The sequence below is a fragment of the Mastomys coucha genome, unplaced genomic scaffold (genome assembly GCF_008632895.1).
Source record: "Mastomys coucha isolate ucsf_1 unplaced genomic scaffold, UCSF_Mcou_1 pScaffold4, whole genome shotgun sequence".
In the NCBI taxonomy this organism is placed as follows: domain Eukaryota; kingdom Metazoa; phylum Chordata; class Mammalia; order Rodentia; family Muridae; genus Mastomys; species Mastomys coucha.
The window spans coordinates 45,667,067-45,690,756 of NW_022196910.1; the positions used below are offsets into that span (position 1 = coordinate 45,667,067).

At 41.7% G+C, this 23,690-nt stretch overlaps 1 long non-coding RNA gene across 1 annotated transcript; it reads left to right on the forward strand.

Annotated features, from left to right (window-relative positions):
* Nucleotides 1–2,327: 2,327 nt before the first annotated feature.
* On the forward strand, nucleotides 2,328–3,645 carry LOC116076390. Its single transcript, XR_004112926.1, has 2 exons — nucleotides 2,328–2,790; nucleotides 3,495–3,645. It is a non-coding gene; the product is annotated as an uncharacterized LOC116076390 (long non-coding RNA).
* Nucleotides 3,646–23,690: the final 20,045 nt, after the last annotated feature.

The window sequence follows — 23,690 nt, forward strand, 5'->3', positions numbered from 1 at the left end:
AACAAAGAAATCAGCAGTTCTAAGTGCCCATCCCTATGAATGAACTAGCTGATGGAGTACAAGTGGGAGGCATGAGAAGGGAGAGACATGAGCTGGAGAGGCAGGTGGCAGGTTGTTGTTGTGAAGAACACCTGGGGTTGATTGGGACTATCATAATGATAACAAGTCCACAAAGAGGCTGGATCCCATACCAGGATCTGTTGCTCACAGCTCTGGAACTTGAAATCCAAAATGGGAGTGTGGGCAGGACTGACTGCTTCTGAGTGCTGTGCAAGAAAAGTCTATTTCATATGTCCCCCATCTTCTGGTAGCCTACTGGAAACGATATGGTATTTCTTAACACAGCTGTTAATTAAACTAGCCTATGCTTTCATTTTTATATGCCATTCTCTGTCTCCATCTTTGTGTGTGTCTGTGTGTTTCTCTGTATCTCTGTGTGTGTCTGTGTCTGATGTGTGTGTCTGGGGTGTGTGTGTGTGTGTGTCTGTGTGTATGTGGCCAAGATACCAGCCTGCCCTTCCCATCGGGCTCCCAGCACACTGGATTAGGCTTTCCACTAATAACTGCTTTTTATCTTGATGATCTCCTTGAAGCCCCGTCTCTAATGAAATCACCTTCTAAAATACTCAGGGATGGAAAATTTATAATAGACTCATTTCAGCAAATAGAAACTCACCTTTAAAGGGCAGTTAAAGTGAGAGATCATAAGTCTCCACTAGAAAAGAGAATGAAGTGTTACGAGTAGAGTGGGCTGAGATGTTGATCCACAAGCTACTGCTCATTAAGAGCACATTGTCCAAGACACTGCATCTACCACCTGACCACTGTAGTCCCTGCTCAGTGTCTGGTCCTTCCCTTCCCATTGCAGAGGCCAGGGCATCCTTCTGAGGATGAGCACTAACATGTGGTTATGTGCATTTGGTCTAAGCACATGGTAAGTACTAAGTCTAGCCTAGAAACCTGATTCAGTCCAGTGATCAAAAGCTTCCCTTTGACTCGCCTAATTAACATGCCCAATTAAAATGAAACACCTCATCGTAACATGGACTTTCGCCATTTACCTTTATAAAACTGCTATTTTCCTATGGGCCACACCTGTCTCTTCTCTTTCCAGAGACAGTCCTTTGTCCCCTTCAAGGACAAATACCTTTCCTCCCTCTCCCTTGTCCCCTTCCACTTCTCCCTCATGCTCTATCTCCTGTCTTTGTCTCTTATTCCCTGCCCTTTGTCTCTCTTAGAAAATAAATCTTCATAGTCCTGAGAACTTGGTCTTGGGGTATCCTGAGCCAATATCTCTCCTTTCATCTACCATGTGTAGAACTCATTAAATCCCACATTTGGCTTTTGTGTCCAAAAGCCTGTGGAAACACACAAATACCAAGCATGTGAATTTCAGTCATGAGAGAGGATTTCATGTTCCCCTCTTGAACTTTCTGGAAACTAGGTGTCTGGTTTAATGTCCTGTGAACCTTTTGCTCGTGTTTGGTTTGCATTTAACACGGTAACTATCTACAAAGGACAAAACAGTATTTTCCTGCTTTCCTTACCCAACGTGTAAGTTCCTTCTCTCCCACCATTTCTGCCACCAAAGAAATGACAAGACCATCCCTCTAGCACAGTGTTCTTAGATCCACTGTTGCAGGTAAGAACTAATTAGGAAAACACTCAGAGTCTGGAGATTTATTTTAACACTCGTGAACTTTCAAATGATATTCGAAATGATTCTCTACATCTTGATGCATGCTTTTATACCAACACAGCCCTGAATCTATATCTGAGGCTTTGAAAGTTTTCCTCATCTTTTGAGGCTGTTTCCTTGCTGGCATTTTGCTGACATAGCTAAGAAGTCCTGAAATGGAACCTTATTTCTTCAAGAGAAGTCCATTGTTTCTGAAAGACATAGTAGCCTAAAAGTCACCCATTGTCTATACCACCTAGAATGCAGTTGCTCTCTTCTCTTTTTGCTTTATATTCCTCAGCCATCCTAACCTTTCCTTCGGTGATTTTGGAGCCAGCCCTTTGCTTTGCTTACCCTCAGCCAGTCCAAGCACATTGACAAGCAACTTGTATGGAGCAGAAGAGAAAGTCTCAAGTATTGTTTAGTGATTTCCTCTGAAGTGAAACTTTCCCTGCTTGAAGGGAAAGGAAAGCTTGTGAGTTTGGGGATACATACAAAACTTACAAGAGGATGAAAGACCAAACGTAAGTGGCCCATTCCCAAGGTTACATAAACAGCCAATGAAGTCACAAAGACCTGCCTAGGGGTCATTCATTCAGTGTTCTCCAGGGATGCGGCTTTCATGACTGATCCAGTGGCATCACTGGCTTCTCAGAGATTCATCTGTCTTTGACTCATCCCTCCTCCTCTAAGTAACTCCAGTAAACCTGTTAATTTGCCTAGTTGGACTTTAGAAGAATTGTTTGATTTCAGTGACTAGGCATTTGTTCCTGTCTCCCCAGGAAAGTTTCCCACACACCAGGCACTGCCGGCCACTCTGGGTTACCTATATCACTGCTTCTAGCGTAAGCATGCTGGAGAAGACAAAGCAGCATGGAGAAGCCCCTCCTGCAAGCTCCTCCAGCCGTGTGCTTTTCTGAGATACGGGCCACAAGGCTATTGCATGCTCACTGGGTCTACCACCTTCTACTGTCTCAAAGTTCAATCCTCTCTAAATGAGGCTCTGTCCCTACTCAACTGCATTTCTTTAGTGGTCCCTCTTGCATGTCAATCTTTAGGGACCACCCAACTCTGGATATATGAATCTGCTGGTCTCTGTCCAGCATCTTCAGGTAACAGTCAAGACACTTTAAAGATATATCCTAATGATAGCCCCAAATTCTCATTTCTTGGGATCCTTCCACAGGCCTAGACAAGTCAAGTGGCCTTTCTATCAATGTTTACATTACATGTGTACCCATTGCTCTTTCTTAAGCAAGTATGCAGAGCCTATAGACTCTGGTCTCAGCTTGGTGCTTTCAAAACACTTTCCTGACAGCTCTTGTTATAAGTGATGCCCACAAGGAATTCCTTTCCTAGAGCCCACATCGTTTTAATTCTGTTCTTTATTTTGTATCTACTCAGTTCCTTGTTGGGCTGAAAAATCCCTTGAGTGTACAAATATAACCTGAAAGTATCTGGTACAGTGTCATACATACACAACATGTACCAGGTTTACAGATGAAACAACACCCTAAAAGTTGTCACTGTGCATTGTCTACCAAGATACAAGCTCCAACCACTCTTTTATAAGCAACACTTAGGCAGAACTTCCAGATATTTTGCCCCTCTCCCAGTCTGGCTGGCTGTTACTGTCTCTCATATATTCTTAGCACAGTCCCCATGGCAATGGCTCCTTATTTTGAAAGCAAGGTGGGTGTGGGGGTGAGCAGTGTCGTTCTGTCTGTGTTGTTCAGCTGGCACATCAGGTTCATTACTTGCATCTCGTCTCGGCTTGTCAACACACCAAGCTGATTATCAACTGTCTCATTTTCAGAAAGCCTTGCTGGAATCCAGCGGAAGGGGCCTCTTTGCTCTTGGAAGACTCAACAAGCTACAGTGATTTGGGATCCTGTGGTTTTCCCTTTTACTTGTGAGCAACTAGGATCCCAGATGCAGAACTGGATATGAAGTACAACACAATGAAGCAAAATCCCCGGGTGGTCCTCTGCCTATCCCTGTCCCTGTTCCTGTCTCTGTCTCTCTCTATCTCTCTCTTGTGTGTATGTATGTGTGTGTGTGCATGTGTGTGTATGTGTGTGTTGTGTGTGTATGTTTAGGCGTGTCGAAAGAGGTAGATAGAAGAGGCTACCAGGTAAGGCTCAGCCATACTGGATATTGACTTAGCAGCTACAACTGGAGAAAAAAAAATCTCAAAACAAGATCTGGGGCTGGGATTACAAATGTATACCACCATGCCTAATGTAAGAAAGATAATAGTCCTTATTACTTTCTATGACTTACATTGGTTACATTCAGAGACATAAAAAGGAATATACATAAGGGGATTTGTGCACTCTTTACTCCCCTACCCTTACTCTTTCTAGTCCTTCCCAGTGGTCTAAGCTGTTGTGCATAGAAGTTCAAAATCTCCTCCACAGGTAAGTTTTAGTGACTCTTTTTTTATTACCCTGAGAATCTTGATCAAAGTGATAGGCTGCTCAGATCGTCAATGCAGTTTTTTTTTTTAAAGTGATAGTGAATGTAAAATGACCAGAATCGACATTACCTAGACCTCCTGATCCTCTTGTTTTCTCTGCTGAGCAGCTGTGTCTTTTCTATGTCAGGATGCCCCTTGTCCTATGCCTGCCTTTGATGACTTACAGTGGTTGCCAACTTGTCAAGATCTAGAATCACCTCTGGAGACAAGCTTTGGGGTTTGCCTGTGAGGGGATTACCTAAGTGGGAAAACCCACTTACCCGTGACAGCACTTGGGCCAGGATCCTGCAGAGAATAAAAGGGAGAAGGAAACATGAGCACTGATATTCATATTCATTTCTCTCCACTACACAGATAGTAAATGCAAAGGGACTGGCTGTGCCAAAACCATAATATCCTCACAGCCATGATGGATTTGTGCTCGATCTCAAACTGGGAGTCAAAAGAAACCCGTTCTTTTTCCAGTTGCTTTTGTCAGATACTTGGACAGGGCAGTAGGAGATGTAGTGATCCAATGCCTTGGACTCCATAGTCTAGCAAAGCCACCTTGTGGTGTCCTCTGACTCTATTCTGTGCTCTGTACTTTAGGCTTACAGCTTCTACACTGCTCATAATCACAATGTCTAGAACACCAAGCCATCATTCTTGGGTTGACTGAATAGGTACCCTCGTACATTTCCCATTCCATATCACGTTTTGATGACTAATGGTAGCTTCAGGGTTTCCTGATCACTTTAAATATCTATTTAAAATAAGGGTCTTAGTTAACTCTAAGAATAGAACTGCACTACACACATATACACACACACACTGAATAAGACCTTCCTCTCTCCCTCCCTCTCTCTCTCTCACTCTTTCTCTCTCTCTCTCTCCCTCTCTCTCTCTCACTCTCTCTCTCTCTCTCTCTCTCTCTCTCTCTCTCTCTCTCTCTCTCTCTCTCTCTCTCTCTCTCTCTCTCTCTCTCTGTCTGTCTCTCTTAATGTATGATAGAGTAGCATAGGGGGAGAGACAGAGGCAGAGAAAGAAAAGATGAAACCATTGGCCAAGGCAGTAAGTAGATGTTATTTGAAACTGGCAAGCTCCAAACACTGAGCAGTGAGAATTCTAGGGAGCCAAGAGAGTAGTAGGAGCCATCTGCAGTTGGTTGGCATCATGAACCTGCATCGAGGCCTCCAGCCTTGCACCTGCTGGAACTGAGGCCACAGGAGCTAGAGCAGAAGCTGAAATGGCCTTTGTGAATCTGCTAAGTGCCTTACCTTCTAATCAGAAGCACGTGGATCCTATACCTCATATGAGAGATGAGCTAGTTCTCCAAGAGTCTGTGGGTGCATGTTCATCTAAATTTATAGTGTACCAGTGGCTTCTATGAGAAGGTCATTAGCCCTTTAGTCAAGTTCCTCATAAAGCTTACAAAATGAGAAATCTATTTCATTTTCAAATGGCTCAAAACATACTACTTTCTTTGTTTGCTAGTTTCCATAAAGCTATACAACTGAGGTTCGGAGGAATGTTTCTGAGACTAATTGTGACAAAGATGTATGTATGAGTGAGGAATTTTGTGTAGATTATCCACAAAACACAACTGGGTATACTTTAAAAGTTCAATAGCTGAAAGTAGGACTGTGGTGTTGGATTAAACCCAGAAGGCTGGTATTAAAGGTGCCTGTGAGAAAGTGAGCCAAAGAGAGATACCTAGATATTGAGATGTTTAAATGTAAGAGCAGAACAAAGCAAAGGTAATTTTCTTCTATTTGGTGTCATTTTTACCAAAGCTTCTCTTTGTAGCGACAGTGGTAACAACTGTGAATGGAGGGGTGCTGCTTACTGACTTGTTCTCGATGACTTATTGATCTTGTTTTCTTATGTAGCCCAAGACCACATGCCCCAGGATTTGCTCACCTTCTTGCATCAAGAAAATGCCCCAAGGATATGCCTCTGATGGGAGGAGTTTACCAGCTGAGGTTCCCTCTTTCCTCATATCTCTAATTTGTGCCAAGTTGACACAAAAACTAATCAGCACAGAGACTTTTCCATGTGGTATGTTTTATACTGTCAGTTTTGTATCTTCAAGTTACTGTACATCAGATAGTTTAGCCTCATAGTATCATAAGAGGAATTTTCTTATTCCCATTTGAAAACCTAAATGCAGATACTAGGTTAAAAAAAAAGAAGTTACAATCTCTATTTTTTGTTTCCTATAGCTTTTGCTACTTTCATTAGCACACAAAGGGGGAAAGAGTGGTAGTTAAGACAGTTGCAGTGGAAGCCCGTACTCCCTCAGCAGATGGGGCTGCTAGCATCCTGTGTGGCTTCAGAATTTTCCCATGGGTGAGTTTCCAGCCTTAGTTTTGAAGGGTTAGTTTAGTGATAATGAACTTTCAATAAAGAGGTACATGCGGTGGTTATAACAAATGAACTTTGGGCGTTAGCCATTAAAGGCTAGGCTTACAACCAAAAACTAAAATAAAAAGACTTTTATAATAATATATACCTACCTACCTTAGCTACTTATTGGGGTAACACTCATTTATTATCATGTCAAGGATTTGTTGAACTTTCAATTTTCAGATTTCTGGATTAGCCCATAGGCCTAATCGTGGAACTCTTTTAAAGAGTTTTCTTAGAGATAGGATGCTGTTAAATTTATAGGAACATTAGTACTGAAATACCGAGGTGATGAAAGCCTGCTTTATTTTTCTATTTGAATTTTCTTTTTTTTAAAAAAAAAATTGGAAATGTACTTTTTATTGTGGAGAAGTACTTTTGACATATCACTTTGAATTATATTTAATGTGTGTGGGTGTTTTATCTACGCATATGTCTGTACCTCACATGTATGCCTGGTGCCTGAGGAGGCCAGAAGACATTGGGTTTCCTTGAACTGAAGGTATAGATGGCTGTGAGCTGCTCTGTGGGAGCTGGGAGTGGAACCAGATCTTCTGCACTAGTAATCAATAAATGATAAAGTCCTCAGACAGCTTAAATGGTAATCCCTCTCTCCAGCCTTATACTGTGTATTTTAAGGACTTCATAAATATTTGTTACATGAGTAATTGAGTTAATAATACTGTCTTGGCTAGTTTTATGTCAACTTGACACAAGCTAGAGTTATCTGAAAAGAGGGAACCTCAATTTTAAAAATGCTTCCATAAGATCTGGCTGTAGGGCTTTTTCTTAATTAGTAATCATGGGAAAGGCTCAATCTCTTGTGGGTGGGGCCATCCCTATGCTGGCCGTACTATTAGAGATCAGGTTCTATAAGTTAACAGTCTGAGTCTATGGGAAGCAAACCAGTAGGCAGCATCCCTCCATAACTTCTGTGTCAAGATTTCTACATTGTTTGAGTCCCTGTCCTGACTTCCTTTGGTGATGAACAGTGCTGGGGAAGTGTAAGCCAACTAAAACTTGCTTTTGGTTAGAATGTTTCATCACAGCACTAGAAACTCTAAGACAAATACATTAGTTTAGTTGTCTAGGTCATTTTGTGTTACTTCCTAAAACTTAAACTTTGACTCCACAGCAATATCTCTACCACTCACAATACTTTTGAGGGCTGCAGACAGAAGTTGCCAGAAGAAACCTGGGAGCTGTACTGTTCAGCATGGTGGTCATTAGTCTCAGGTGGCTCCTGAGTGCTTAAAAATCCAGACAGAATGCTTGGTGATGTGCTGCACATGGAAAATACTTACTGGGCCTTGAATTATCTCTAAAGTTCTTAATATCTGGGTATAAAGAGGCCTTGAACCAGACCAACGACACATTGTGATGACCCTTTACAAGTGAAGATGTGTAGGAAAAGGGTCTCATACTGAGACAAACTACAACTTCCACGTCTAGATACTTTTTTGTTTTATTTTTACTTTTAATTTTCTCTTAGTGGGGGAGCTTGCAAGGGTGAAGGCAGATACAAAGGGACAGAGAGATGAATGGGATTAGGGTGCATGATGTAAAATTCACAAAGAATCAATCAAAAGTTAAAAAAAAGTGGGTTGTATGTTGTTGGATGATGGTTTCAAATAGATTTGATGAAGTACAATCTGTTATTAAAATTAACCAGCTGCTTCTTTTTACTTTTGAAACAGGGCTACCACAAAATTTAAAATTCTATTTGTGGTTAATGTTGTTTTCTGGCTAGCAGGACTGTGGTATACACATTTCAAAGGGGTTCAATTGATGCATGCACAGTATTGCTGTGTACTGGAGTGCTGGTGGTGCCCCTCTCTATGCTCCTACTCTGGGCACACCACTCACTCCTTCCCTGCTGAACAGAGAGGCATTAAAGAAAGTGCACACAAGTGGAGGCAGCAGAAGGAGAGCAGGGCCTCAGAGCAGAGCAGACAAGGGAATGCATTAGAAACTCAGGGTCTAGAAGACAAAGGGTGTAGCTTGCAGCTTAGAAGACAGCAAGCTTGAGAGAGGACAGACAGAAGGATATGCTTTCGAGGGGACAGACTTAGTGAGGTATCAAGCTGCCCAGAGAAGGGAAGGATGTTGTGTAGAGACAGTTGTGATTGGCGCCTTGGGATAATGTGTTTCCGATAAGGCTTGATGGTGCAGCATCTAATCATCCTATAGATTTCTCTTCCCACATGACGGACAGTCTGCACTTAGGCTGTTTTCAGAAACCCTGATCTTAACCTACTGTCATAATCTTGATTAAGACGAATGATGTGTTTGTGCACATCCAAGGGAACACTAACCATCCATCAGATCAATGAGAGTCTGGTCAGAGATTGAATTAAATTTGATCATACAATCCAGTACCTCATCAAAAGGCCCGCATTAACCACCACAATGTACTGTGATCTCAGTTATTCAAATCAAGAGAGGATATAAAAAATGGCATCAGGAATATGTTTGAAATAGGTTTTTGTGGTGCAGATCTGCTCTGTTGGATTTTTCAAGTCCCTGTGATTAAGAGCCATGTGAATAGTTTGCCGTTATCTCTATAACCTGTTAAAAAATGCTTTTGCTCTTGCCTTAAAAATGAATCATCTTGTCTTCCATCAGACCAAAAGATTAAATGGCAGTGATCATCTGCCTCGGATAATCATATGGCAGGATTAATTTAGTGCTTAAATTGTGATCATAATCTAATGGATGAGCTGGTAAAATTATCTTTTTATAACTCATTTTAACCTTAATGCTTTTTATCTGGAATTCCCTGGTTATATAGTTACAGGATCAGATCTAAATGAACTGTGGATTGCAATCAGCTGCCTAGGTAGGCGAAACAGCCACTGCCCACCCCACCCTCAATGTGATTTTACCATCCCAAAGAAAACTTCAGTCATGCATAGATTTTTCTAATTGAATCGCTGGAGAATTCAGACACAGAGCACAGTGCGCAGAGATATCATAACACACCCTATACTTACTTCAAAGGAAGGAAACTCATGGCCCTTAAATTTTCTCTTGGATGATAGATGAAAACCCTCTATGGAAAAATAATACTCTCTCTCTGTATTGATGGTAAAGGCAAGGATGAAAGAGACAATTATAATTGCTTGCTATTAAAAGCCTAGTAGTATAATTTAGTTGTACCCTTACTGGTCCACAGAACTGGTGAGATTTGTGTCCAGCCTTCCTCTGCAGCATAAGTAAAAACCACTCTCCTCTTCCCTCATGGTAGCAGATGAACTTGACCTTGGAGTTCCTCAGCTGTGTCAGCCTCAATGCTGACACAAGGCCTTAGCAGTAATCAGCTGTTAAACAACACGATCTGATCTTGATATGTCCAACCCTTGTTTTTTGTTTTTTTTTTTTTAATGAACGTTTCAGCTGATGTCATGAAAGAAGTCTTTCCTGAGAAGAACAAGAGGCAGCTCCTTCATCTTCTACCTCCCTGTTACCTAGCTACACTGCTCTGACCACCATCTGAAGTGTCATTTTTTGATACTCCCTCCCAAGAATAAAAGCCATCTAAAATTACAGGCGCTATTAGCCTTGTTCACATTGTCCTGGCATGGGGGACAGAGCTGACTGAGCATGCAGAACTTTAAGACTCTCTGCTCTGCCTTACAGTTCTGACACTGACTGCTCATCATTTGAAGGCTGTTCCCACAAGAAGGCATGACCATGGCTACTCAATCTCTTTAGCTCATTTCTGGGGTAACACTCTGCTGAGGGGGTCAGCCTCTAGCACTGCTCAGGGTAGGGATGACAAGAAACTCTGCTGTACACCAAACTGCCCACCATCCTCGAATGCCTACTGCGTACTGCATGCCAGGAACCATTCTGGATACCATGACACCCAGTGAATTGAAAGAACAGAACCTCCTATCTCATGAGCTCATGTGTGTTGCCAGCTGAGCTAGTGAATAACTTAGCAATCTATATATGTAGCACCCAAATCAGCATAGTCCCCTTATGTTAACAGAGTATCGCCTGAATTACAGTAGTCAAAGGGCTTTGATCCTCAAGAGAGAGAATAAAGAAAAGAATTGTGTCCATTCACTTGTGGGAGTGGTGCTAGCACCTTAGTTCCCCCCCCCTCCGTGTGTGTGTGTGTGTGTGTGTGTGTGTGTGTGTGTTGGGGTGGGGGTGTTAGAGCCTATCTGGTCACACTGCATTGCTGGAACAGCTTGTCAGAGGTACTACATCAGATAATTGGAGATGGCAGCAGTGAGGTCAAGCATAGACAGCACTACAGTAAAACAGGATGAGAAACCAGGGCATGGGAGCTCCTAAGAGGAGTCTGGAGGACTTGGTGGTTTCTATTAGAAAGATGCTTCTTGGAAACAAGAGTCATCTGAATGGAAATCTCAGTGACAGCTGGGAGTTATCTGAGAAGAGAATGGGAGCATGTTCCAGACAGGGACACAGCAACACAATGACTCAGAAACAAAAGGCATTCATACCTGCCAACAGTCAAGGGGACTAGAGCAGTGCTTCTCAACCTGTGGATCATGACCTCTTTGGGAATTAAATGACCTTTCCACAGGGGTCACATATCAGATATCCTGCATGTAAGATAATTGTGATTCCTAGCAGCAGTAAACATACAGTTATGAAGTATCAATGAAATAATTCTATGGTTGGGGGTCAACACAACAGGAAGAATTGTATTAACGGGTCACAGCATCAAGAAGGTTGAGAACCACTGGACTAGACTATAAGATAGTGAGGCAGTGAGAGATGGGGCTAGAGATGAAAGTGCAGGATGGGTGGGTGGGGTCACACAGGACCTTAGGAGGCTTGTGGAGATCCCTGAAGTGTTTTCATCTATAGTTGGGGGTCCTCAAAGCCCTGTAAACCAGCCACAGTGATGTGTCTGTAAGTCAAATAGGAGACATGGCATGTACATCCTGTGTTATCTTTCCACCTTATCCCCTCCTGTTTTTCAAATAACTTATACAACTTTCTACTTACATATCTACTTATCTATCCAGGGAGAATAATATGCATGGTTTTTAATCATCCTGGGCTTTGAAGTTCTCCATCTCTTTTATGTCTCTAGACTGCTAAAGTCTCCTCTCTTTCTGAGAAACTCTTTTTAAGACTGCCTGTGCCATGAAACACTGATTCTAAGAGACAGTTTGAAAAAAAAGTGAGAGGGAATCTTAGGTCAAATGTATCAACTTCTTGGAAAATTACAACCCACAGGAGACAGAAATATCTTGTAGAAAAGAAATGTATTTTAACTATTTGCTCCACTGTTTCTCAAATGTATCCTATGTGAGGCATGTCCTGTCCCCATCACGTTTTGTTGTTCATTTCCCAGTACACTTCTTAGCATCCCCAGACAACAAGTCCCTGCTGAGTGGCTCTCTTGCAGTCAGCTTTTCTTCTATAGTTTCCTTCTGATTGGCTCTACTATTCATGGTTCCTGTACCCCAACCTTTCTTTCTTGCTCTCAGACATTCTACCAGAAGCTTTCTCATGACACAAGGTGTTTTATTCCAAACGTAATTTTTTTATTTAGAGGTTCTCTGTACTTCTCTCAACATATTTAACTGCCACAGTCTAACATTCAAATCCCTAGCCTTCACTTTGGGTCAAGTCTCCATCTTCACTCTTACTATTCCTCTGAGTCCACGAGTCTGTTAATTTCCTCGCCAGAACCCAGTGGCCACATTGTTTCTCTTCTGCTGAACACGGGCCCTGTTATCAGTAAACTAATGCAGACAACATAAAATCAGAAAGGGAAAAAAGAGCTACTGGAATTTCCCAAGGTCACATATGAGGCTAAACAGGAATCAAATCTTGCATCACTTAGTTTTCCTCACAGTACACTCTCATGTCTCCCTGCTGCTCTCTCAACAAATAATCCTGGAAACAGGTGGTCACTTGAATTGTTACTTAGTTTCCAGAGGAGAATCTGAGGAGAACATTGGATTTCAGAGAGGGAGTGTGGGACATAGAGACTTAAACCAAAAGATGGATGTGATTTGGAAAAGTAAAAGTTGTAGAGTAAATATAAGCATTACATTTGGAAAAATCAAGAGAATCCCTCAGTGGGAAACAAAAGCATGTAGGTATGCTTAGGAGGTAGGTCATAGACGCTTTGGCTGGAGATAAATGAGCCTAATAGTCCCTGTCCACTCTACACACCACAGGCACTTCTGATTGTTCCAGGAATTGGTCTTCTATTTCTCCTCTAAAACATTAGAACTTATTTTTTGGGTAAGTTAATAAATTTATAATTATTCATTATTATTATTAGTTTGATTATAATTCCATCATCTCCCCCTTCCCTTTCCTCCCTCCAAATCTTATATATTCTCCTTTGCTCTCTTTCACATTCATGGTTTCTTTTTTCATTGGTACAAACTCACACATTCACCAATATATAAGTGCAACCTGCTACGTCTGGACAATGGTGCTTGTGTGTCTGTTTCAGGGCTGACTATTTGGTATTAGACTACTAACTGGTGTGCTGTTCCCTGGGGAAGACTATTTCTCTGGCTCCCAGCATTCCTTGGTTTCCCATGGTTCTTTGTGTAGACTGAAGCCTCATGGGCTTTGACATGTTTATTATTGTAGTCCTTATTCATGCTTAGGCAATAATGTTGGTGAGATTTTATGGGTATAGTTTTTGACATTCCTAGGAGACACAATCTCACAGCAAACTTCCTGATGCCCTGGCTCTTAACAATCTTTCTACTCCTTCTGTAATGATCCCCATGCCTTAGTGGGTGGAATTATATTGTAGATGCATCCTCTGAACTGGAGCTCTATAACTCTTCATTTTGATTGGATGTAGTCTTCTGTAAAGAGACGTTTCCTTGATAAAGCCTGAAGATTACATTTATATATAAGGGCAAATGTTTAGGATATAGTTAGGAATGGTGCGGGTTTAATAAAGTGGTAATAGTAGATTTTCCTCCAAGATCCATGGTCTTCAGTAGCTCTGGGAAATTGGTGAAACTTTCAGTACTAGAAATGAATTCTCTCTTGTTGAGTGGATTTTAAGTCCAATTAGAGAACTGTGGGTTACTACTGAGGTGTGCGTGCCTTTGTTGTAACTCATAGGTGCTCGGGCTGAGTGGGCCTGTTGGTTGTCTCCCTCCTTCAGAAGCTTGCGTGGTATATTCTGGTGTCACGAAAGCTAATCCTCAGGGAATGGACATTCAGGTCGTTTCCAGCTCAGGTTCCTTTGGCTTTTGTGTCTGAAGTGCACGGCATCTTCAGCAATAGGTGTTACCTGTGCCCTGGACTGCTCTCAGCCGGACCCTACCTGTCCTTGGGGGTTGGGGGTGAGTTGACACCGAGTCAATGATACAGATTCTGGAAGCATGTGAGAAACGCTACAGCAAGCTCATCTGAGTACTGCTGCAAGCTCCTTTAATACCCCACCTGCGCCCCCATTGGTCCCAAGAAAGCGTCTCTTCTAATCAGCAGTTCCTGATTGGCTGGCATTGTCTGCAGCAGCAATCCTTGGTCTCTCAGGCAGTCCTCAATTGGGTCCTCCTGCAGGAGATGCTTTTGTAGCTGCACAGAGCCCAGCGTTTACACAGAGGCAACCCTGCTGTTCCTGCTACAAAGAGGGATTTACCTGCTGCTTCTGTGGGCCATCCAAGGCAGTAGCCTGTAATGTTCTGAGAGTCTCTTAGACACCCCGAACAATGTTAGAATTTTAAATTTGAAGAGTTCCATAGTCAAGGATCTTGGATCTTTTGTTCTCTTCCCCTTTCTCTTATCCCTTGCTCTCCCTCACCCTCCTCCTTTATTCCTCATTCCTGCCTGTCTTTCCTTCTCCCTGCCTTTACCTTCTCACCTTCTCACCCCCCTCCTCTCCTTCTTCTATTTTTAACAGGATCTTTTGCATAATCCAGTTGGCCTCAAATTCAGGCTCTTCCTAACTCCACCTCCCAATGTGCTGCTGGGATCACTGGTGTGAGTTGTTCTACCCCGCTGGCACTAATGTCCACTCTTTGCTACGATGACATCACACACAAAGAGACCTGTTGCCTTTGCTTTGTCTCAGGAAGGGGAGCTTCCAGGACCCCACTTCTAAACCTGACCACAGCGCTTTCTTCTCTACCTCTCAACAGTCAATTGAGGAGAAACTTGAAGTTATTCTGGGCCTTTGTGTTAGGTGGTGAAGCTAAAGAGTCTGATGTTTTTGAAGTTAGCTGTTGGTGGCACCTTTTCAGGGGAAGTGCCTGCTCCTAATTAAAACCCAATGAATAATTAACAGTGGAAATATTCCAGGAGTGCAGAGTTCCACAGGGGTTACCTGTATATTGGCACCCTCCATGCTGTCTCTCATATTTGTCTCAAAGGAACAAAAGTCTGACTGCTACAGTGGGCAATGTGTGGGCATGTTGAATGCTGTTAGGAAATAATGGCTTTCCTTCGGCAGGGAAACCCAAAGTCATTTGTTGACATGCATCCATGCCAGAGCAAACACTTTATTTATGAAGTGGCAAATGCTGATTCTGTGTCACTCTTCAGACAAAGCCCCGATTGTGTCACCTAAATGGCAAGCAAGGCAGCTGCTCTTCTCTTGACTTAGCCCAGGGCAGGAGGGGAGTGGCTGCCACAGTGCCACACTAGAGATCACTTTTCTTAAGTATCATAAATCAGGCAGAACAAGAAAGTCATTTCAAAAAATAAGCATGCACAGTGTTATAAATAAATTCAGTTGTCTGAGGAGTGCTCAATCCAATTTGAAGAGTCATCACTTTTTACATATCAACAGGAGGTATGGCATTTGAGTCACTACCACGAGATGGGATTCTAGAAATTTCAGAGTAATACACAATACACAGAATAATACACAGAGTAGCAAGGGGGTTTAAAAATACATTCTATCAATTCTTTACCTGAAGGCCTTTAGTAACATGCCAGTCTGAGAGACTTGGATTCTTGGCTTTCATTTTCTGGTTGGCTCTAATAATTAAAATGAGAAACCAGAGAGGAGCAGAGCCTTGGTCACTATCAGTCCCACATGGTCCTATGATACGCTTGGTTCTGCCAAGCTTTCTTACTGTGAGTGACCTTGCAGGTTGCTATTATTTCCAGTAGGAGATTGGTGGTCCAGGCTGAGAGTCTGTCCACTCAGTCTGTTGTCGCTTTAGTGATTGGCTTCCTACCTCATCCCTCTATGTTTAGGTAAGTTCTCTGTGCAAGGATGGACTTTGGCTTTCCTGTCTATTTTAGCAGTACATGAACATGCTTCAGACCCAGATTGTGAATCTACAATCTCCTGCTGTATCTATACAGAGTCTGACAGGATCATGTAACTATTTTTATTTGGTAAAAGTTGGGAAATACCCAAAGAAGTGCTGTGGGGCCTCCTTCTGTGGCTGGATGCTATGGTCACCTCTGACATTTTCTGCTATCCCTGCAGGGCTTCCTGTTCTCTGTGCCAAGCTTTGTCTGTTCTACTCTCTGCCAAGGTTCAATTTCAGTAGTGAGGATCTCAGGGCACAAATACTTCCTTTGTTTTAATGGTCCTTCCTGAACATTCTTTTTGCTTTAGGTATCACCTTCCAATATTTACTCATTCAAAAATATTTATGGTTTCTAAGTTGAGTTGGGTGCTGCCATTGCTCAAAAGGATACAACACTCTTTTTCCTGAATAAGCCTGTGGTCTAAGGCTACACTATAAACAATAATGTTGAGTACTTATGTAGATGTTAAAGTTTACAAAGATACATATATATGTATATACATACATATACATATGTGCATTTAGCTATTACTTGATTCTCCTTATTTAATACCACAACTATTCCAAGGGAGGCATGATGCTTACTTTCCCATGATGTAATTCAGATTCATCCTGTAAAAAAACTTAGAAAAGTAATAGATGTGGGAAAGCCTGAAGGCAGAATCGCTGCTGTTTTCAACATTCAAGAATTCATTTCAGGAGACTTAATACACATCTTCCCTTGCCTGACCTAACTGGCTTTGTTGACCTGTATTAGCTGTGAATTTATAATAAAACCTCAGTTCAGAACTACTAGAGGATTTAATGTCAAAATTAAGAGAATGCACAACATATGCTTTTGAAATATGGGCTATATAAATAGATTAGCATGGCCCCAGTTCAGATTATATAGAGACTGATAGGATCATGTAACCATTTTTTATTTGGTAAAAGTTGGAAAATAACCCAAGGATTCTCTGTTGTATGTGTGGTCAACTGAAAAATATACTTCTGGGAATTTCCAGATAAAACTTGTTCATGACAACGAGTGCCAGATCCATAAAAGCTTGTTGGCACTACCACTATGTGGAGACACATTTTTTTTTAGGTCAGTGTTCTAAGGTTCTTTACTTTCCCATGGAAAAGAGAGCAAACAAGGAAGCGCATTGAGAAAGTGGCTCTATCTGGAGTATATACCAAGTGGCATTGAAATGAGGAGTGAAATCTCAGAAGAACTAGAGGAGGGAAACTATAATCAGAATACATTGTATAAAAAGAAAAATATACAAAAGAGGTATAGATGGGAGGTTGATGGGATGAAGTATTAGACAATAAAGTTAGGGTGTGATATGAAGTTGATCTCTGGACTAAGAAGAAAAACTCTAACACCCAAAAAGCAGGTAGAAGAAAAGCTTAACTGAGGCCCCAGAGCATAAGTGACTTCATTTATCTGATAAATATCTCTGCTAACACAACATTCTTTTTATTAAAAACTTAGTAGATTGATGTTGATGGGATATGTACCAAGTAGCAAAGTCCATCTGTGCAAGCAGGTGCCTAGCAAAGTATCAAACTATCAAAGCAAGGTGGTGGTAAAGCAAAAAAGCTGCTCACGTGACCACACACGAAAGGCTAAAGAACACTGAGCAGGTAGGAAACTCACCCGTGGGAGGGAGAAAACAAATCTTCCAAGGTACTCGAAATGTAAGAAATCTTACTGAGTTAATGTTTAGTAATCAACAGTCACTGTACTTGAGAACAATTCCTAGGCCCTGTTTCATTTTAAAACATCAATGTTAATTCTTGTATTATTGTGCAATATTGTCTTGACCTGAAGTTCCTATCAAACAAGATAAAACAAAAATTTAAAAGAGATTTGATTATTGGAAAGGAAAAGACAATTTTAGGTGGCATGATTGATTATCTACTTTGAAAATCTAATGTAATCAACTTATCTCTAATCACAATTAGAATTAATTTATCAAAGTCTATAATCAACACATGTCAAACATTAAAATCAGTCGCTTGCTAGGTATGGTATTACACACCTGGAATTCTGAATCTTAGCTCTCAAGAGGGCGAAGCAGGAGGATTGTGAATTTGAAGCCAAGGCAATTTAGCAAGACCTGGTCTCAAAGTCCTCTCGCACACAGCCCCCAGACCCAAAGCAAGGGGTCAAGAGCCTTCCCATATGCCAACAGCAGTCACTGTAAGGTTATAGTACTGTGAATGTTTTCCTTTGAGAAATGGACTCATCTGTGTGCTAGAATGCTCCTTTGTGTTTCAAGTACTACATAAATACTGTATATGATAATTATACTTTGGTGACAGCATAATAAGAAGTGGTTATCTTATCTGTCTTTGAGAAGTCTCTGGGAATTGCAGATTGAGATATTGAGGTCTAATCAATAACATACATTATGAGAAGCTAAAATCTACCAACTTATTTTTTATCATAGGCTGGTTAAATATTTTAGGTAGAAACATCTCAGGTGTAAAAAGGCTAATTATTTTATTCCTATAAAATGCATCATTTTCTCTGCCATAATCATTTAGTCATTGTTCTTCTTCCATTAGGACATATGCTGGTTAAATATTTTAGGTAGAAACATCTCAGGTGTAAAAAGGCTAATTATTTTATTCTTATAAAATGCATCATTTTCTCTGCCATAATCATTTAGTCATTGTTCTTCTTCCATTAGGACATATGCTATTCTAATGTTGCGGCTGAGCACAGGCTTCTATAGCCACAGGAGTGTGTAGAATAGGACACATATTCTCTTTTGTTCTCAGAAGTGTGAAGTGTGTAATGCCTGGGGACAGGATGTGAATGTTGTGAGCTTACAGAGTTAAGACACAGGATTATTTCCCCAGCTACAGTATGATGACAGGCTCTAAATCCCACCCACACCTCCATGAAGCACATTAAAGCAGTTCTGTATCTGATGGCTTTCCCTTTGATGTTTGATGTGGCTTGTTTTCCATACTGATAAGACAGTCAGGAACTTCTGTTGCACTGTCCCATAATTAACCTCCTAGTAGAGGCTACTGTCAGACACGTGGAAACACAGACACTTTGACGACATAACTGCTCACAAATGCTGAAGCCTATCTAGTTATTCTTAAAAGACGCCCAGCTTTGTTGTCCATCTTAGAATTTGGTAAGAGGGTGGATTTACAAACTCAAGAGAGCTTCTCTTCTCCGTGTCAAATGAAAAACAACCCCACTGCCTGCATGCTCCAAATCTTCCAGATTGTTTCCATTCAATGATACAGAGAAGGGAGATGTTTGGTTTCAAGTAGCTCCCCACCCCCGCCCCTCATTCTTGATTCTGAGCTCCCAATAACTTCTTTCCTCAGTGATTAATCAGGCCATTTCAGGTTTAATAAAACGTTCCCTAATCCTTCCAGTCATGAATATCCTCAGCCGAGTGTGCTGTCATGTATTTCCTGTCTTTCACTTTAGCAGACTTTTCAGCAAATGGACTTGGATTGGCAGCTCTTCTGGTCCAAGAATCTAAAGGGTGTATATTTGTTCCACTCGTGGCCTTTCTGGGAATCTGTATTGCTTTCCTTTATTACAAAACATACTTTTCAGTATAATAATATAAAGGGACACTCTTGGATTTGAACTTGAACTTTTAATAAACTACTAAAATAAATGGATACCTCCACAATCTTCTCAAGTAGACCTACCACTTGATGGTTACTCAGACCAGTATCCTATGAGTCTTCCTTGGTCCTTTTTCTTTTAAATCTCATCTTCAGCTATTGGAAAGTAACCCCATGACCTAGCTAACTCTCACCAGCTTCATGCCCACGTCTTTGCTGGCCCACGTCTCCACTGTGGCCATGCCATATCCCTACTGGTTCTGCCCCTTCGGCAGCTCTTCTCGAGACAGCCCATATTAGCTGCTTTTGCATAGCAATGACCAATGTTTCTGAGAGAACAACTTAAAGGAAATAGCTTGTTTTGTCTCATAGTTTCAAAAGGTTCAAATCATGATTTCTTGATTCTATGTGCTTGGGTAGAACCCTGTGGTGAAGGAGGCTGTTCACCTCATAGCAGGCAAGAAGAAAGGTTGATCCAAGAAGGAGCCAGGGATAAATAAAGGCCCATACACTCAGTAGTTAAATTCCCCCAACTAAGTCCAACCTACTGAAATTTGTAGAACCTGCCAAAATAATAGTATCTGTTGAGAACCAATCCTCTAACACATGAGATTTAGGGGAACAGTTTCATATTTAAACCATGTCATAGCTATCCGATATTTACAAATATAAACCCCATTGTTCACTACTGTACTCAAGCCCCAACACTAATTTTTTTCAATAACACGCACACACACACACACACACACACATACACATCACCACCACCACCACCACCACCACCACCACCACCATCACCACCACAACCAACAACAACAAAATCCACCCAAACAATAATATCATAGGTTTTTTTTAAATAAACTTGGATGTTGTCCATTTCCTTTCTATATTGATTTCTTGTCTCTTTTCTTATTCTTCAATGGCACTGCCCACTCAGACTTTCCTCAAACAGGAGTGCAGTATGTATGCTTCCACCCCAGGTCCTTTAACCTTCGAATCTCTGCCTGGGTCCTACTCATATGTTTCTTGGTTATTTTTACTACTCTGATAAGAGATCATGACCAAGGTAATTACAGAAGAAAGAGTTTAGTTTGGACTTACAGCTCCACGGGTGTCAAGTCCAAGATCATCAAGGTGGCAGCAAGCAGGCATGTGTGGCACTGTGGCAGTAGCTGAGAGCTCACACCTCGAGAGACAACTCTGAGGCAGAGGAAATAAAATAGGGAATAGCATGAACTTTGGAAATCTCAAAGCCCAACCCTAGTGACACACTTCCTTGAATGAGGCCACACCTCCTAATCCTTCCCAAACAGTTCCTCCAATTGGGGATGAAATACTCAGATATATGAGCCTATGGGGATCATTCAGACCACCACAATATCATTCAGGTATCACCTCACTGGTGAGAATCTTCCTGGTTACCATACTTAAAATGGAACATCTTGTTACTACCCTCTTGACCACTTAAAATGGGTAACTTTGTGGTGTGTAAATTGTACTTCAATATGGTTTCTTTTTAAAAATCATAATTTAAGAATTCAGAGAAATGAAAAATGTAAATTAATAGATGAAATCAGTATTTATATTTTTTATAATTCCAAAAACAAAATGAAAGAAAATAGATTTATAGACAGAAGTGCTTCTATTGCAATGTCTGATGTCACCTAGGGATAAATGGCTTTTACACTGAATTCCAATAGTATACAATATTTAATCAAAGTTATTTCTATTTTTAGTGTTTCCCATGCTTTAGTGATTGTGTTAATCTGTACATACATTATTATACCCACTCCCTCAAGGATTGAGTGATTAGACCCATCATGGAAAATGTGGTTAAAAGAATTCATTACTCAATGAAGCCATTGCTACCAACTGGCAGGTTTGACTTTGAACCAAGGCAAACCCAGAGCTAATCCTCTCTATTCCCTGGCAAAACAAACAAAGGACAGGGACATTGCAAGTTTGGATGTTAGCAGGTTTCAGGATGTTCTTGTCTTCCTCTTGCACCCTTCCTTTCTTATACTAAGAGATTTTATATTAAACCAAGCCCAAAGCCATCCATCCCCAGATGTACTGTCTCTACCGAAACTTGCTGCTTCTTTTATCCTGGTGGGTTCCCAGTGCCTCTTTACCAAGTCTATCTTCAATTCTACTAGCATGCATATATAGAGTTAACTTAAGGTGACCAATGGGGGCAGTGTCCCCAAATAGCCAATGCTTCTCCTCCTGTCTGCCCTGAATAACCCAAAGGATTATGGACAATATCTATTCTTTCAGATTACCCGGCTCCTCCTCAGATTCATTTCTGAAGAGATCTTTCTAGAAGGTAGCTGGCTAAGTGAAAAGTGCCCCAGTGCAACCTCTATGGTTTGCAGGTGTCCTTCCGACACACATGTGAAGATTTGGTCCACAGGGTGGTGGTTTTGAGTATTCTGGACCCCAGTGGATGGAGGACTCAGGCTTTATTTCTTGGCTTGAAATATGAGTATTAACTCTGGTGAATGTTTCTGTCATGAAAGGCAGGCTTCACCAGAAGCTGACAGCCACTTCCCAATCAGGCTTGATTTGACCTTCCTGAACTGGGAGCCAAAACAAATCTATTTTCTTCAAAGGTAACCCATGTCCAATACTATTACAGCTCTGTGAGTTTTCCTGTTCATTGTTATTACATGATTCTCCTGTTTATTGGTATTCACCATTGACCTGCGTCCAAATTTCTCTCATGATGAATGTATGTCAACTTGAAAGATCCATCTTCCAGCCCCTCATTGATCCTGCTTGATGTCTCGGGTCTTCTCTTTTCCCATCACTCCCTATTGTCTTCTATTCCACATTCTTTGACCTTGTGTTTTGGCCTTTTTGTTTATTTAGCTTCAATTTCTCACATATGACATCACAGACTCTGCTCCCAGTTCATCCTATGTTCTCAGAATCACTGTAGTTTGTACTGAGTATAAAAGAAGCCATCTTCCATCCCATGTGATATCTTTGACTTGATTCTCCTCAAAAGCGTTCACCCATTGATTTTAGCAGTCTTCTCAGCAAAGCTATGAAGTAGACAGTGCTATATTTCCTCAACGATGAAAGGATCTGAGTCACATAGCTCAGTTATAGCCCAGAAGTATTGAAATGAGGGGTAGACAAAAGGCCTGGGTTTTGTTTCACCATGGTTCATCCCAGGTTGCCTTGCTGGAGTAGAATATGATGAGGAGTTGACATGAATGCTTCCATTTTGAACCAAAATCAAACTCATTTCAAGTTCAGTCCTTCAGTCACATTAGCTACAATTTCAGTGATCAAAAACTGGCTAGAGGTTTAGACTGTGCTGACATTGCCCATTTCCATGGAAGCACTACTGGACAGTGGTTGCTGGATTCCTGTCATATGACTGATGCTCAGAATTGCTTCTTGGCTTTGTATGAGCAGTTGCTTTGGGAAGGGAGTATGCCATGTTCATTTGAGGCATAGAGAACCACCTCAGCATCTCATCCAGGGGTTCCATTCATTCTTGAATGGAACCAATTTGCCTGAGGACAAGATTACTTAAAATGCCCGATCTTTGGAGTCCCTCCGCCTCTGCCTCTTCCTCTCCCTCTGCTTTTTCCTCTCCTTTTCCCCCTCTTCTCCCCTCCCCTTCTTCTCCTTTCCCCCTCTTTCTTCTTTCTCCCTCTTCCTCCTTCTCTTCCCCTTCCCTCCATCTTCACCTCCATATTTATCTCCACCTGTTTCTCTCTCTCTCTCTCTCTCTCTCTCTCGTGTGTATGTGTGTGTGTGTGTGTGTGTGTGTGTGTGTGTACATGTATATATATTTGCTTTTGAGGGACAGCCCAGCATGGCCTGGAACTTACTATGTAGCCCACACTGATTTCAAACTCCCAGGGATCCTCCTGCCTCAGCCTTTTGAGTGCTAAGATTACAGAAAGAACAGGAACCTGTACTCGAAAACATGCTGCTTTTGTGACCAGGTATGACCCACCAACATCCAAGCTGGAGAATAACAAAGAACAAAATCCCTTTCTTTCTAATCACCCCCTCTCCCTTCCCCTCTGCAGCCTTCAAATGTGAGAAAGCTGTTATCCTAGGCTATGCCAAGAGGGGGGAGGGGAGCCACCATACAAGGCTCCCAAGACAGGCAGCCAGCAGGAAAGGCCTTGCCTTGGCTAATGAGATGGCATTTCACTTGGTACCTTGGCCCATGCCCTTGCTTTTTCCAGAACGTGCGTCTGCTGAGAGCACCTGCTCAGCATCCTTCCTCCATCAGCCACCGAGCACAGTTCTAAATAAGTCAACCTTGGGTCACCAAGAAGCCTTCACAGCTTCT